At 41.1% G+C, this 14,664-nt stretch overlaps 1 long non-coding RNA gene across 1 annotated transcript; it reads left to right on the top strand.

Moving 5' to 3' along the window:
- Positions 1-2,662: 2,662 nt before the first annotated feature.
- On the top strand, positions 2,663-7,612 carry LOC306918864. Its single transcript, XR_013789422.1, has 3 exons — positions 2,663-2,754; positions 2,876-3,015; positions 6,855-7,612. It is a non-coding gene; the product is annotated as an uncharacterized lncRNA (long non-coding RNA).
- The last annotated feature ends 7,052 nt before the right edge of the window (positions 7,613-14,664 follow it).

Below are 14,664 nucleotides of genomic sequence, written 5' to 3'. Positions count from 1 at the left end.
CCAATGGGTCATGACAAAAATGATAGGCCTATTATACTGTAGGCCAGGGCCGGTTCTAGGGGAGGGCAGGGGTGGGCATAGCTCACCCAAACGTGCGTCTTGCTCACCCAATGTGGGTTTGACACCCCACCCGCCCCAGCGGAGTCGCCCCCCCCTTACAATTCTGTCTGCCCACCTGAGTGGGGCTGGCTAAATCCCCCTGCTGTAGGCCTACATAATAGCACACAAAGAAACATGTGACACAGATAAAATACAATAATATTCAAATAGCCTTCATAATAATATTCAATATAGCCTTCAAATATAGGCTATATTTGAACAATCTAAATTGTGATTATACTAATATTGACTTATTCTTCTTATTACATTATTGATATATATTATAATATGTAACAGGCAGCAATGGTGATTTTCACTGTGTAGCATTATTTGGATGATCAAACCAGGCCAGCCTAAACGGCTATAAGTGAGCATGTGCCCAAAGACGTTGCTCACCCGATTTAATTTGATTTATGATTAATTTGGAGCAGACAGCAGCAGAGCTTTTCCAGTTATCACTGGAAACGTAGCGTTCTGACTACAGTCTTTGGAATCACCACTAGATGGCAGAAGCGGCAGCGTTGCCGCCATCTTGGTGTGATTACGTCAAGTCATCGCACCAGTGTCGCCTCTTTATATAGAATCTCTTCTTTGGCGCTGTTCTGAATTTACTGCGGATGTTAGTCTAGCCACAACGTAGAAGTCAATGTGCTGTTCTAAATGTCACTGCCAACTGAGGAAACTGTGTTTTCTTTTTTTTCTCTGACTGCTAGGGCAGAGTAATCTAGTAAGAGAGTGGCGACACGCTTTGATCTCGCCGCAAAGCGGGTGCCTATGGGCTATAGTTCCAAACGTTGGAACTATCCTATTGAGGTAGAATGAGCACTTCCGCATTCCATTGTTACAGTGGGAATCAACACTATTGTCGCCACTCTCTTACTCTGTGTTAGTGGTCGTATTTTTTTCATCTGCTGTTCATCATCACCTTTTTGTTTCTTTATCACAACGAACAATTAAATCAAGGTCTTTGAAATACTTTGTAATGATTGTTGACTATCTTGCAATTTCGGCGGTTGTGCCAAACGAGTTACGAGTTACATAAACCACGTGACAGAGGTGTTTTCTGCTCCATCAATGTCGTAACTCTGTTTTACTCTATGACACTGGTTAGCATATAGTCATCATTTGATAAGGGGCGTGCATGATCAGCCGACTCGGGCCAATTAAAAAAACGATCAAACCGCTAAAACTGGGTCAATTAGAATATTTTGTTTACAAGAGGTTATATATTATATAGGCTATATTGTATAACATGCATATAAAGACACCCTGAACACAAGAAGCGACAAAACCCAACTGCACAACACGACAAGATCAAAACTTATATTAGGCCTATTTCAAAATCGAGTTCAAACAAAGTCTAACTAGATCCAACTCCATTCTCAGTGCAATTAGCCATACAGTGCTTGCACTCACCATTCTTTAGGCTACAACATAATCCATTTAATGAGTCCGCACAAAATTCTCCATAGTATGTCATCCAAACCTCTGGCCCATAACTCTAAAGTTAGAATGGACAAGAGCGATGGACAGGAGTCAACATCGAATCCAGACCAGATATTGTCCACAAGTAGGAATCATGTCATTTGTTTTCCACAAACGAGGAACACATGAGTTAATTGTTGCCATCAACACAGGTCTCCTCCTATATATATATATATATATATATACATATAACAAGGACACAATATACACATGCTTAGAATCATATAAATACAAGAATAGAATGTCCACATGTCATTTAAAAACACGTGATTCCGAAAATCACTGAATTTGAATATGTTCCCCTATAAATACCACCAATTAAGAAACAAACAGCTACTCGAACATTGAGTAATCTACACAGCAAGAATGGCTTCCGCCCCAAAGCAAGCAAGATACGACACCGACGACATATAAGCCACCGGATTCATATTCAATACAACGGACATCAAAATTTCAAAAACCAACAGCAAGTACTTTAATTTCATACTTCAAATTGGAACAGAAGAATACCTGGATTGTGTTTCCTTTTCACCTACTCATCACAGCAATATACTGGCATGTCAAGAACAGCAGTCTCCGACTGTCAGGACCCTCCTGGACTCCAGGCGTCGTGGGGGTCGGCTCCAGTATTTGGTGGACTGGGAGGGGTTCGGTCCCGAGGAGCGTTGTTGGGTTCCGGCTGCTGATGTTCTGGATCCGAACCTTATCCGGGACTTACACCAGCGGCGCCCCGATCGACCCGCTCCACGCCCTCGGGGTCGGCCTCCAGGCCGTGCTCGTCCTGCGGCTAGTGCCGCGTGTCAGGGGGGGGGGGGGGGGTACTGTCAGGACCACGCCCATGCCCTCTTTCCAGAGATCATCATCTCCAACCTGCTAACTATGCACACCTGCTCCTCATTAGTCCACACCTATATAATCACCCCCTCTGCCACTCCACTTCAGTCAGTATTGTTTGCCTGCACTAGACACTAGCCACTCTACACGGTCCTGTCCGTTTGTAGCTTATGTCAGTGTTTGTTGCTTATTCTAACTTTGCCTTTGACTACGACTTTTGCCTATTCCCTTGTACCTTTGCCTGGATTTATTAAACATCCTTGAAACCTGCGCCTGCATCCAAGAATGTCATTACACCGACAACACTCACCAACATTAAAAAAGCCACCAACCAATGTAAGTTTAATTATCTTCATTTAACATTTGCTATTTGATATGCCTGTATAGACCTACACTAAAATAACTATCAAATACTGCCATAATAAAGAAATGTGTGCATTTAATACTTGTCTTACAGACACCAACAAGTTCAACATCCAGATAAACTACAGAACGCAACTACAATACACCTCCAAAGTTCCATTCCAACGCAAATCACCAACAACCATAGATGCAATAACCCTGGAACAAGTCAAACATCTTTCAGACCGGCAAAAAGTAAGTATTATATGAATAGGCCTATATTTTTCATTCTTAAACTACCGCACAATAGAATACATTCACATAATTAATTTTGAAGGTGGATTCTAACAATAGTTTTTAAAGAGAATACAAAGGGTTTTTTGCTTGTTTCACCGCAAATAGCTAAGATGACTTAATAGCCTATAGGCAGTGTTGGGCAGCTACATGTATAGGCCTAGCTTAACTTGTCCGACATTATTCCTTTTAGCTAATTTGATGGGTTTTTTTCCATTAAGAATCGAGGCTCAAATACCTGCACGTAGTGGAGTATGCAATAGGTCTAATAAAGTTAATAGGCCTATTTATTAGCTATGATTCATTGTTATCCGTTTGGTCATTAACTACAAGGAATAGTCAGCCATGTGAATTAAGCTATGTAGCCTAGCTGACCAACACTGCCTATATGCCTATTAATTTGCATTGCACAGTGCACTCACTCGGTACAATATGCAGCTAGTATATATATATATATATATATATATATATACTTGGCTGACATTATTCCTTGTAGTTAATGACCAAACAGATAACAATGAATCGTAGCTAATAAATAGGCCTATTAACTTTATTAGACCTATTGCATACTCTGCTACGTGCAGGTATTTGAGCCTCGATTCTTAATGGAAAAAAACCCAGCAAATTAGCTAAGGAATAATGTCGGACAAGTTAAGCTAGGCCTACATGTAGCTGCCTATAGGCTATTAACACTCCCAACGCGGATCGCGTATCAATACGTTATCAATTAATCAAACGTCGGGTGCGGATCACGTATCAATACGTTTCAATCACTTTTTTATAGAATACTTTCATTCATCTTTTTACCCACCCGGACAATGAAGAACCATCGCCCTATCATTGCTGCTTACTCCCGCTCACGTGATCAGAAAAAAAAACAAAAAACAAAAACCCCCCTCCCCTCCTGAAAACAGGAGGGCTGGCCGCTTTACGTGTAGAAGCCAGTTGAACGCTGAACGGAACGCTGCCTATTGCCTAAACACATATGCACCAGATCGGCATTGCAATGCATAACATCTGCAACACACATGGACAGATGCATGTTTCCTTCTTCATACTGTAGCGACCAAACGATCCCCGAGCCTACAATACTACCACAGTATCGAGGGGCCGCCACGACAAGACAGTGTTCCGTTGGTGGATCACGTATCGCCATGCAGAGCCGTCATAATCGGAGATCGCTCAGACGTGTGATTGTAACGCTTTTTTATTCATTATAATTGTAGTGATAAGACCGCAATGAACGCGTCGGGGACGTAATCGACCCGGGTGTAATGTATAACGAACTTTTCCGCGACCTAAACCGTGGTGTTGTCATCTGTGGAAGTCATTTTTTCCTTCTCGTCGACATCACAGCCGGGTGACGCTTTTTTCCCCCTCCATCGCCCCCAAGCTGCATGCCCATAGCCTGGCTTGGCCAGCCTCATAGCGGGGATTCACTGAAGATTCTTCCCCGGAGGAAACATCAGTGAACCCTCGCTATGAGTCTGGCCGTGCCAGGCTAGCATGCCCAGGCATGTTCCCCTACACTAGCTTGAAAAACAAAATCAGCTGATGACAAGGCGTCTCACCGTTATACTATAGTTCTGAACCGAACGGTGGAATGGGACTTTTTATAGCCGTACGGATCAAGACTTTTGCTGCCCAATGTGCCCATGACCCCCCCCCCAATGTTACTGCGATCAAAACAATGAAAGCAGTGAGATAGATTAGGCGAGGCGGCAATCATCATCAAAAAGAAAGCATAGTTATGAAGGTTTATAGTCAGACATTGACAGGCAGATATAACAATAAACACAATAAATATGCTATACATCCTATACATCGAATGAAAGCCCTGAATGTGTACTTTTACGAGGAAAACAGTAAACATTGATCCCATGTACAGTTTGTCATAAATTGGATACTGGGTGGATGCACATTGCGCCCACCAGATATAACTGCAGAGAAGACATGGACCCGAACTCAATATTCACAAAATAAGGCCTATAGCGACATATAAATACTATATACCGTATGAAACAGAAGACTCTCTGCTTTCATAAGGAAAAAAATTGTACTGTAATAATAAAAAAATCACACCCCTGTGAAGTGAGCAGTGCAACTCTACTTCTCTACTTATTCACTACAGCTCGCTATATACGGACTGAGGCAGAAAGTCATGTAAACCTTTTATTTACAGTTTGGTCTGTAAACTTCTACTGTAATAATAAAAATCACACCCCTGTGAAGTGAGCGTTGCAACTGTTCTGTACTTATTCACTACAGCTCGCTATATACGGACTGAGACAGAAAGTCATGTAAACCTTTTATTTACAGTTTGGTCTGTAAACTTCTACTGTAATAATAAAAATCACACCCCTGTGAAGTGAGCGGTGCAACTGTTCTCTACAGTTGCACCGCGCAACTATAAAGAACAGTTGCACCGCTCACTTCACAGGGGTGTGATTTTTATTATTACAGTAGAAGTTTACAGACCAAACTGTAAATAAAAGGTTTACATGACTTTCTGTCTCAGTCCGTATATAGCGAGCTGTAGTGAATAAGTACAGAACAGTTGCAACGCTCACTTCACAGGGGTGTGATTTTTATTATTACAGTAGAAGTTTACAGACCAAACTGTAAATAAAAGGTTTACATGACTTTCTGCCTCAGTCCGTATATAGCGAGCTGTAGTGAATAAGTAGAGAAGTAGAGTTGCACTGCTCACTTCACAGGGGTGTGATTTTTTTATTATTACAGTACAATTTTTTTCCTTATGAAAGCAGAGAGTCTTCTGTTTCATACGGTATATAGTATTTATATGTCGCTATAGGCCTTATTTTGTGAATATTGAGGAGTTCACGTCCATGTCTTCTCTGAAGTTATCTGGTGGGCACAAGCTGCATTCAATAACCAATTACTGTCTAACTGTAGATGGGATCAATGTTTACTGTTTTCCTCGTAAAAGTACACATTCAGGGCTTTCATTCGGTGTATAGGATGTATAGGATATTTATTGGGTTCAATTTTATATCTGCCTGTCAATGTCTCTGACTTTAAACCATCCATAACTCTGCTCGCTGTTCAAGATAACCACTTCCAGGCAAATGCAGGTGTTGCAAAAAGGTCAATATCTCCAGAATGGAACATGGTAAAATCAAAATGTATTTTTTTAATTGAAGTGGACAAGTTCAGCTTTCTTTTGATGTAGGCGTGTGATTCTCGCTATAAGAGAACATTTTACTGTGGGCCCCCGAACAAGGCCTTTGTGCAATGTTAAACGGCAGCAACATCCAAATAGGCCTGTTGAGATCTTGCAGCAATCAAAGTGTTAAGTCATCTTAGCTATTTGCGGTGAAACAAACAAAACCCTTTGTATTCTCTTTAAAAACTATAATTTATATACTCTATATATATATATATATATAGATATGAGTTGCAATACCCTCAGATAACCGGATCAAATTACACATTCCAATCAGCTTGTATAAACATAAAGCTCACCAACATTACAGATGTAGAACAAAACAATCTTAAAACATCGTTTCAGCTTGTAGATTGGCTATTTTGAACTTGTGAAATGGGACATTCTGTAATATGAGTACTTTTACTTTTAGTACTTTAAGTACATTTTGACACAGATACACTTGTACTTTTACTTGAGTACATTTCGAATACGGGACTTGTACTTGTAACAGTACATCTACATTGCAATATTTTTACTTAAGTAAAATATTTGAGTACTTATCATCACTATACAACACTGAAAATCGTATATCACAAGTATAACTAAATAAACAAATTTATTTTCTCATCAGATTGGAAAAATCACCGCCACTATCACCGCCATTCACCCCACAACCACCGGCAACACCTACAAAGGACCCACTGCACAACAGACACTGGAAATAGCAGACACTACAGACAAAATTACATGCACAATATGGGACACACAAACAGACACACTGCACCAAGACACCACATACACTTTCACTAATCTCACTCACCGCACATTCCCCTGCAGTTCACTCACCACCACCACATCCTCCACAATCACCACCCACGATGAAGCACTAATCATTCCCCCATCCATTCTTACACTTTCACTTGCCCTAGACCCCGCACCATCAACGAGCACCTGCACAGTCACAGGATAAATCACAGGAGCACAAATCACTGATAGAAGAAAATGCGCACTTTGCACTCACCTCCAAAATCCCGACACCTTTAATGTTAACACCAAAATCAACACTTGCACGAAATGTCACATGGCACAAAAAACACTTAAATTCACAACAGTCACATCCGGTATTTTGGCCATTGAATCCCCCACACAGTCACATCCCATCAGACTCACCATCACAACAGCCATATTAAACACTTATTTAAATACAAATCACTTAGATCACCTCACCACAGCCATCACCGAGCACTTTTTGGACTTAGACCCCGTCACAATACAACACACCCCGTCACTCATAATCACCTCCATTTCATCCCCCCAAGCAGCAAAGACACCCCCAGCACCCCCACCATCACCTGAAATGATTGAGGAAGATGATGACGAGGAACTGTGCCAAGCATCTTTAAATTTTAAAAAAAACTGTTTGAATTGAATTTGTTTTTTTGTTTTTTTTCCCTCTTAAGGAAGCATTTCAGTTTAAATTATATATATTTTTTTGAATTAAATATCTGTTTGAATTGAATTTGTTTTTTTTTGTTTTTTTTTTCCCTCTTAAGGAAGCATTTCAGTTTAAATTATACTTTTATTTAAGTTAAAGTTTTTTTTTTTTTAATTAAATATCTGAAATTAAATCTTAATGTATTGTCTTTTTGTTTTACAGCACTTTTTGCATTATGCAGTCAACCTAACGAACACCTACTAGTCTAATTATAAAGTAATACACAATTATTATAACTTTGGGACAAAACCATTTTCCTGTTAAGTTCAACACATCAATGCAATTCATTCAATCGCATTGCTGTGGTTGATCTTAAACAGATCTCGTCCCGAAACGTTGATGTAGTTTGGGCTTAAAAGTTGATACAGTTTAATATACATGTTGGTAAATACTTAATCTACAAACTCAAGCAACATTCTAACATTGTTTATAAATCAATTGCTTATAAATCAATATTTGCTATTCTTTTGAATAGAAATGACAATTTGACCACTTTTAAATAACTTTGTGATATTAAAATGGCTTACAATTTCACTTCACGCTACAAACTCCCACAAGCTAAAAATCATTACTTTAAACGACTATTTGAAACTAAAATCAACTATATTCCAAAGTAATTGCCCTCTTACTTCAAATATAATACAGCATTTAAACAACATCCACAATTAATCACATCTCAGTTTCAGTACGTTCGAAAATGCGCACCGAAAGAGTACTCTAGGCCTACTATATTCTTTTGTAGCAGTCAAGAGCCTAGCCGCAATTTGCAACGCTAGATTTTTTTTATAATGGGATGAATCTAGACTTACAATACCCTCCATTGACTCCCCACTCATTCAATTTGGTTTGCGATCTGCTTGTCTTAAACAACGTTAAAAATGTGCAGCTGTTGCAGCTGTAGTCCAAGCTTGAATTGTCCTCTTTCAATCTGCCGAACTTGTTTTTCATAAAAATCCACCGTAGACATGTTATTAGCTACTTTCTGTCAAGAAATTCTGTGCAGGTTATTCTTTTTTTAAGTGCTGGAGTTTGGAAACACTCGTCGTATGTCACTGAACGGCCCTGCGTACCACCTGTTTCAAATTTGCACATAATGCAGGAGGCAGCAGCGCGACCCGTTAACAAAAACGAGTGCTTCCAAACTGCAACACTTGTCTTGACAGAAAGTAGCTCATAATATCTCTATCTCTACGGTGGATTTTTATGAAAAACAAACTCAGCAGATTGAAAGAGGATAATTCAAGCTTGGACTACAGCTGCAATGTTGGTGAGTTTAACGTCGTTTAAGACAAGCAGATCGCAAACCAAATTGGATGAGTGTGGAGTCAATTGAGGGAGTTGCAAATTGCGGCTATCAAGAGCCATAGATTGTGTTAATTGCTTTAAAATATTTTAACGCATACGCAGTCTTGACCCGTGAACGTCAATCTCTTGACAGTTCACTACGTACAACAGTGTCCCAGATTTCCATGCCCTCTTCTAGGCGAAAATCCAGCTATAACACACCCTGAACAGGCTTTAATATGTAGCGGAAAAACACCACTCCAAAACCACTGTCTCGACTAGGCTACTAACAGCACATTTAACGTAATCACTTTCTAATGCAAGCAGCTCAAAGTCACAACTATATGATGACGTGCACGCCGCTCGCGCTGATCCATCCAAACACATACGTAGAACATGTCATGTCACGACCCCAAAACACTGAGGTAAACTTGATGTTGTTTGATTAAACACAACAAGCCACGCTGCCACCAAAAACTATAGCCTCCCATGTTTGTGTCGAAGAGCGACACCTAGGTCAACAAAACACAGCGGTCAAGTGAAGCCTGACTAGTTGCCTGCTGATGAAAATGGTTGATCTGCAAGCTCACAACGCGTCGCATACGGAAACTAGCCTGGCGCAGCCAGCCTTCATCCGACCCATAGCATATGAATATGCCCCGAAGGGCAGCGGTATATTAAAGTATCGCAACGCGAGGCTATCCGGCCGGAACCCGTTATGAGTTTATAGATCAGCTATTTGCAGGTACAAGGAAATATCCAGGATGTGAGATGTTTTAAAAAAAAAATGCTTTCACAATAAAAGCATTTCAGCTTTCACAAATTGAAAAGAGCTACAGTAGGCTATCAGCATTATAGCATATATGCATGGGCATATTTCAGATATGACGAAACAGAAACAAAGTGGAAAAGAATTAGGTCTACTGATTCAGTGGCATTTCAAGGTCAAGGTAAACTTTATTGTCCACAAGGGAAATTTGTCTTGGGCTTTCACCCCAGCTACAGCCACACATAAAACATCAATGACAAACAAAAATACATTACAGAGGAAGACACAACATTACACAATTGCACACTTGATGTGGATAATCTAACCTCAAACAGTTACTGCTGTTTCAGAGCCTCGTTCAACATCTTAGTTGATGCTGGTACAAACGATTTTTTAAATCTGATGTACTTCCACTTTGGTTCTTTACAAACTCGCCATTTAAAACATGGGTAACACCACTGACAATTTTTTGAGCCTGTTTTAATGTAGCCTGCTCATAAATAGACTGCAGAGAGGGGAGTTGTCTTACCCCTATGATCTTCCCTGCAGTCTGCACCAATCTGAACAATTTGGACCGTCACATTACAAACGAAAGGGGGCATGAAAAGTGAACACCTAAACATTGTGGGCACTTCAGTGTTAAATTGGCTTTTCCCCCCCAAAATGTAAAATAAGGAAATCATTTGTAAAATAGTAATGGATTGACATAATATTGTAAAATATGGGATTTATTAATCCCAAAGGGATTTTTTAATTTGTTTTTGTTTGTGTGGTAGGATGGGCGTGGGTTCCCACACTGTCACGGCCCATCCTTCACTCACTCAGTGACTGATTAGTGACAGTATAAAGGCAGCACGTTTCCTGTTGCTTGTCAGTGTTCCGTCTTCGTCTGCTCCGGTTGTGGGTGCCACGGTTCATGCTCAGCGGGCCTGCGTTCCCACAGTAGAAGTTGTTTCTGCTTTGTTCTGTCTCGCCTCAGTGCAGGTATGTGTCTGTCTTGCTGTTTAAGCAATCGCCGGCACCTATCGCTGTGTTGGCTTTGAACTTGACCCTGCATGTTGTCCTTTTAGCTCCTGTATATGCTACTGCTCCTCTCCTTCTGGAGTTTGGCACCGATGTGCTGTGCTCATCACCACACACTGCAGGTAGGTCGGTGGTCCTCCTCCGCACTACAACACTTTCGTTTTGTGTCATGTCACCATTAGAGCGTAAACCTTATCAGCTCTCATGTTGTTTCAGTGACTGGTCGGGCGCCTGTCCCCGCTGCTGCGGGCTCCGACGGCGAGCTCTGCACTCACGGAGGTGGTACGTTCACTGTTGGTTTCTCTCTGCTCCTTTACCTCTGTTATTAGTAGGTTAACGCAAAGCTTGTTTTTACAGGGCCACCGCTATTGCTGGGAGTGTTTTATTGATTCATATACTACAGCCATGAAGAGACATCTAACCCACCACCACTTGTCAGCTATTCTTCTCCACTGGCGTGCCTATATACGGTAATAATATAGAGCTGGTAATTTGACGGTGGGATAGACCCATAGACTGGTTACTATTTACCCCCATAGTCCACCACTTATTGTTTGATTTATGTTTTTTGTAGGTTTATTTGTTTGTTCTGTTTAGTTAGTCTTGTCGTTTTATGTTGGGGTGCACCTTAAGAACTAAAGTCTCAACTGACTGCAGACAATACGTCTCTCTGTATGTAACTTATAGTTATATTAGATATCAATATGTCCTTCCAATTTGAGTGACTAACACTTGGTCTCGCTCTGCAGGAATTGGTGTTTGGGAGCTCCATTTTGGATCGGGTGACGGCCGTCCCGAGGCAGTGATAACCCCCACCATCAACAAGCACCTGCACAATCAGGAGAAATTACGGGAGCACAAATCACAGAAAGAAAATGCGAAACACATCCCAGGATCCCGACATCTTTAACGTAAACAATAAAACCAACACGTGCACTAAATGCCACATGACACAAAAGACACTTAAATACACAACAATCACTTCGGGTATTTTGGCCATTCAATCCTCAATCACCCCCCCCCCCCCCCCAAATTATTTGATTTGCTGTGACCCGTAGGGGGTGCCACTGTCTAGGGTTGGTCGGCCCGGCCCTCCTCCTATTGCCCCTGCCACTTTAGTCTTTGTAGTATTGTGATATCCTGGTTTGCTCATTGCTCTTAATATTTTAATGAGAATGAATTCCCCTTTTATTGATGATGATTCCATGACTTATATTCTATGTTTAACTATAATAAAGTATTATACTATTTAACCTACGTTTCTGCATTATTATTTAAATATAACATGTGTACACAAATCTGTGTGGAGAGTCACCTAATTAACTGGTATGGAAATATGTCTTTATAAATATCTCTTTTTAACCAATGAATTGCTGTTTTGTGAAAATTCTTCTTCCCCACATACATGTAGCATCATATTCTTATGCAACTTTACAGTATGCCAAATAGGCCTGTAACCAGTCTGAGGCTGAGCTCAGACCTTTACTGCATTGCTGTATGCTTGTTAGATGAATGTTGTGTAGTGTCATGGCCGCCCCAATGCATTTCCAATGGAGGTCACATGTTTTGACACAACATTTGTGTTGTGTGAGGTCGAAACACAGCTGAAAGCCATACAACAGACCATGTGACCTCCATTGGAAATGCATTGGGGCGGCCATGACACTCACAACGCTGTAAAGGTCTGAGTGAGGCCTAAGGGTGCACTCACACGGTTAATGCAATTCTCTGTGCTCGTTGGGTGTTGTGTCATGGCCGCCCAGCGGCCCAATGCATTTCCAATGGAGGTCACATGGTTTGACCCAACATTGTGTTGTGTGAGGGGGAGGGGGAGCACGACTGCGCACCTCCCCCTCACACAACACAATGTTGGGTCAAACCATGTGACCTCCATTGGAAATGCATTGGGCCGCTGGACGGCCATGACACAACACCCAACGAGCACAGAGAATTGCATGAAAGGTGTGAGCTCAGCCTTAGGGTGCGCTCACACGGTTAATGCAATTCTCTGTGCTCGTTGGATCAATGCTGTGTTGTGTCATGGCCGCCCAATGCATTTCCAATGGAGGTCACATGGTTTGACACAACATTGTGTTGTGTGAGGGGGATGGGCGCAGTCGAAACACAGCTGAAAGCCATACAACAGACCATGTGACCTCCATTGGAAATGCATTGGGGGCGGCCATGAAACTCACAACAGCAATGCAGTGCATTAAAGGTGTGAGCTCAGCCTAAGGCTGAGCTCACACCTTTAATGCAATTCTCGTGCTCGTTGGATCAATGCTGTGTAGTATCATGGCCGCCCAATGTATTTCCAATGGGAGTCACGTGGTTTGACACAACATTGTGTTGTATGAGGGGGAGGGGGGGCAGTCGAAACACAGCCGAAAGCCATACAACAGCTTGTAGGCGCAACATCCACACAACACAGAGGGTGGGGTTAACCACCAACCAATAGCAGAGAAGGGCTGTTTTGTATCCCAATGGGCGGAGTTTAGTTGTAGTCTCGGAGTCCCGCAGATATAAATATCCGGATCGGTGGAGCTGTGTAGTCATGCAAAACGGAGCTTTTGAGAAATGATGATGTCACCGCTTATTAGCGCACATCATTTTTACTCTAATTAGGTGAGAAATGCAGCTTGTGCCTGCATGGAAACTACACAGATATCTATGAGGGGCCGTTTAGGCCAAAAATAATGAAACACTTTCACACACGCTAACGAGACAGTCTTATACTTACTACTGAAATGCTTTTACCTTCAATTTTGAGACACTTTCACACACGCTGATGAGACACTCTTACATATACTACTGAAATGCTATATGTTTAATATTGAAACACTTGCACACTCACTACTGAAACACTCTCACATACATACATACTTTGTAAATCGATGCGCGTTCATATATGAAACTTTATACATACTCATCTGAACACTTACGCATACATATGAGAAACACATACACATACATATATACTTCTGTGTCATATACACATGCATACGAAATGCTTGCACGCATACAAGTTAAACATTTATACATTTATATCTGAAACACTCACACATACACAAATGAAAAGGATGCATGTATATTGGTGAACACTTGTACATTTACAACTGAATTTCTTGTATATTATTACAAACTAAAATGTTTGTAAAATTCATACGAGTAATTTCAGTAGTATGTATAAATAAATTCAATAATATGTATACACATAATTTCAGTGATATGTATACAAGAGTTTTACATGTATTTATACAAGTGATTTCAGTAGTATGTATAAATGATTTCAATAGTATATATACATTATTTCAATAGCATGTATAGATCATTTCACTATTATGTATACACTAATTTCACATGTATGCATACATGAAATCTCAGTAGCATACGGAAGTGATTTCAGTAACACCGGAAGGCACGGGCAGGTAAAGACCTGCGCGCGCACACCAGGAAGTTCCAGAGAGAAGGAGAAGACAAAGGCAGCATGGCGGGGAACGGACTCGGAGACAAAGGACTGACCGATACAATGGCCCTTATCAGGGCTATTGTACAATCATCCACTTTGATTAATTCTATATCGAATAGTAATACTAATATATCACCCACGCAGCAGCAGTGTAACAGTGAGGCAGTGAACCGCGAAATAACCTCGCTGTTAACACCAGGAAGCACTAGCAGTATGATGCTAGGTAGCAATAGCAACATGCTACCGGCGTTTGGATCCACAAACCACAGTATGCAGCAGCCTGCGTCCGACATGAGGACCTACGTTCCCCGCTATGAAACGAAGGCAACTTTTAGCTCTTGGAAGTCTAAGCCAAGACAACGGTAAGAATAGTTGTTTTATTTGCCATTTTTTTAACCGAA

Source organism: Electrona antarctica, assembly GCF_951216825.1.
Source record: "Electrona antarctica genome assembly, contig: scaffold_134, whole genome shotgun sequence".
In the NCBI taxonomy this organism is placed as follows: Eukaryota; Metazoa; Chordata; class Actinopteri; order Myctophiformes; family Myctophidae; genus Electrona; species Electrona antarctica.
The sequence above is the reverse complement of the archived record's forward strand: the minus strand, read 5'-3'. Positions and strand labels throughout refer to the sequence as shown.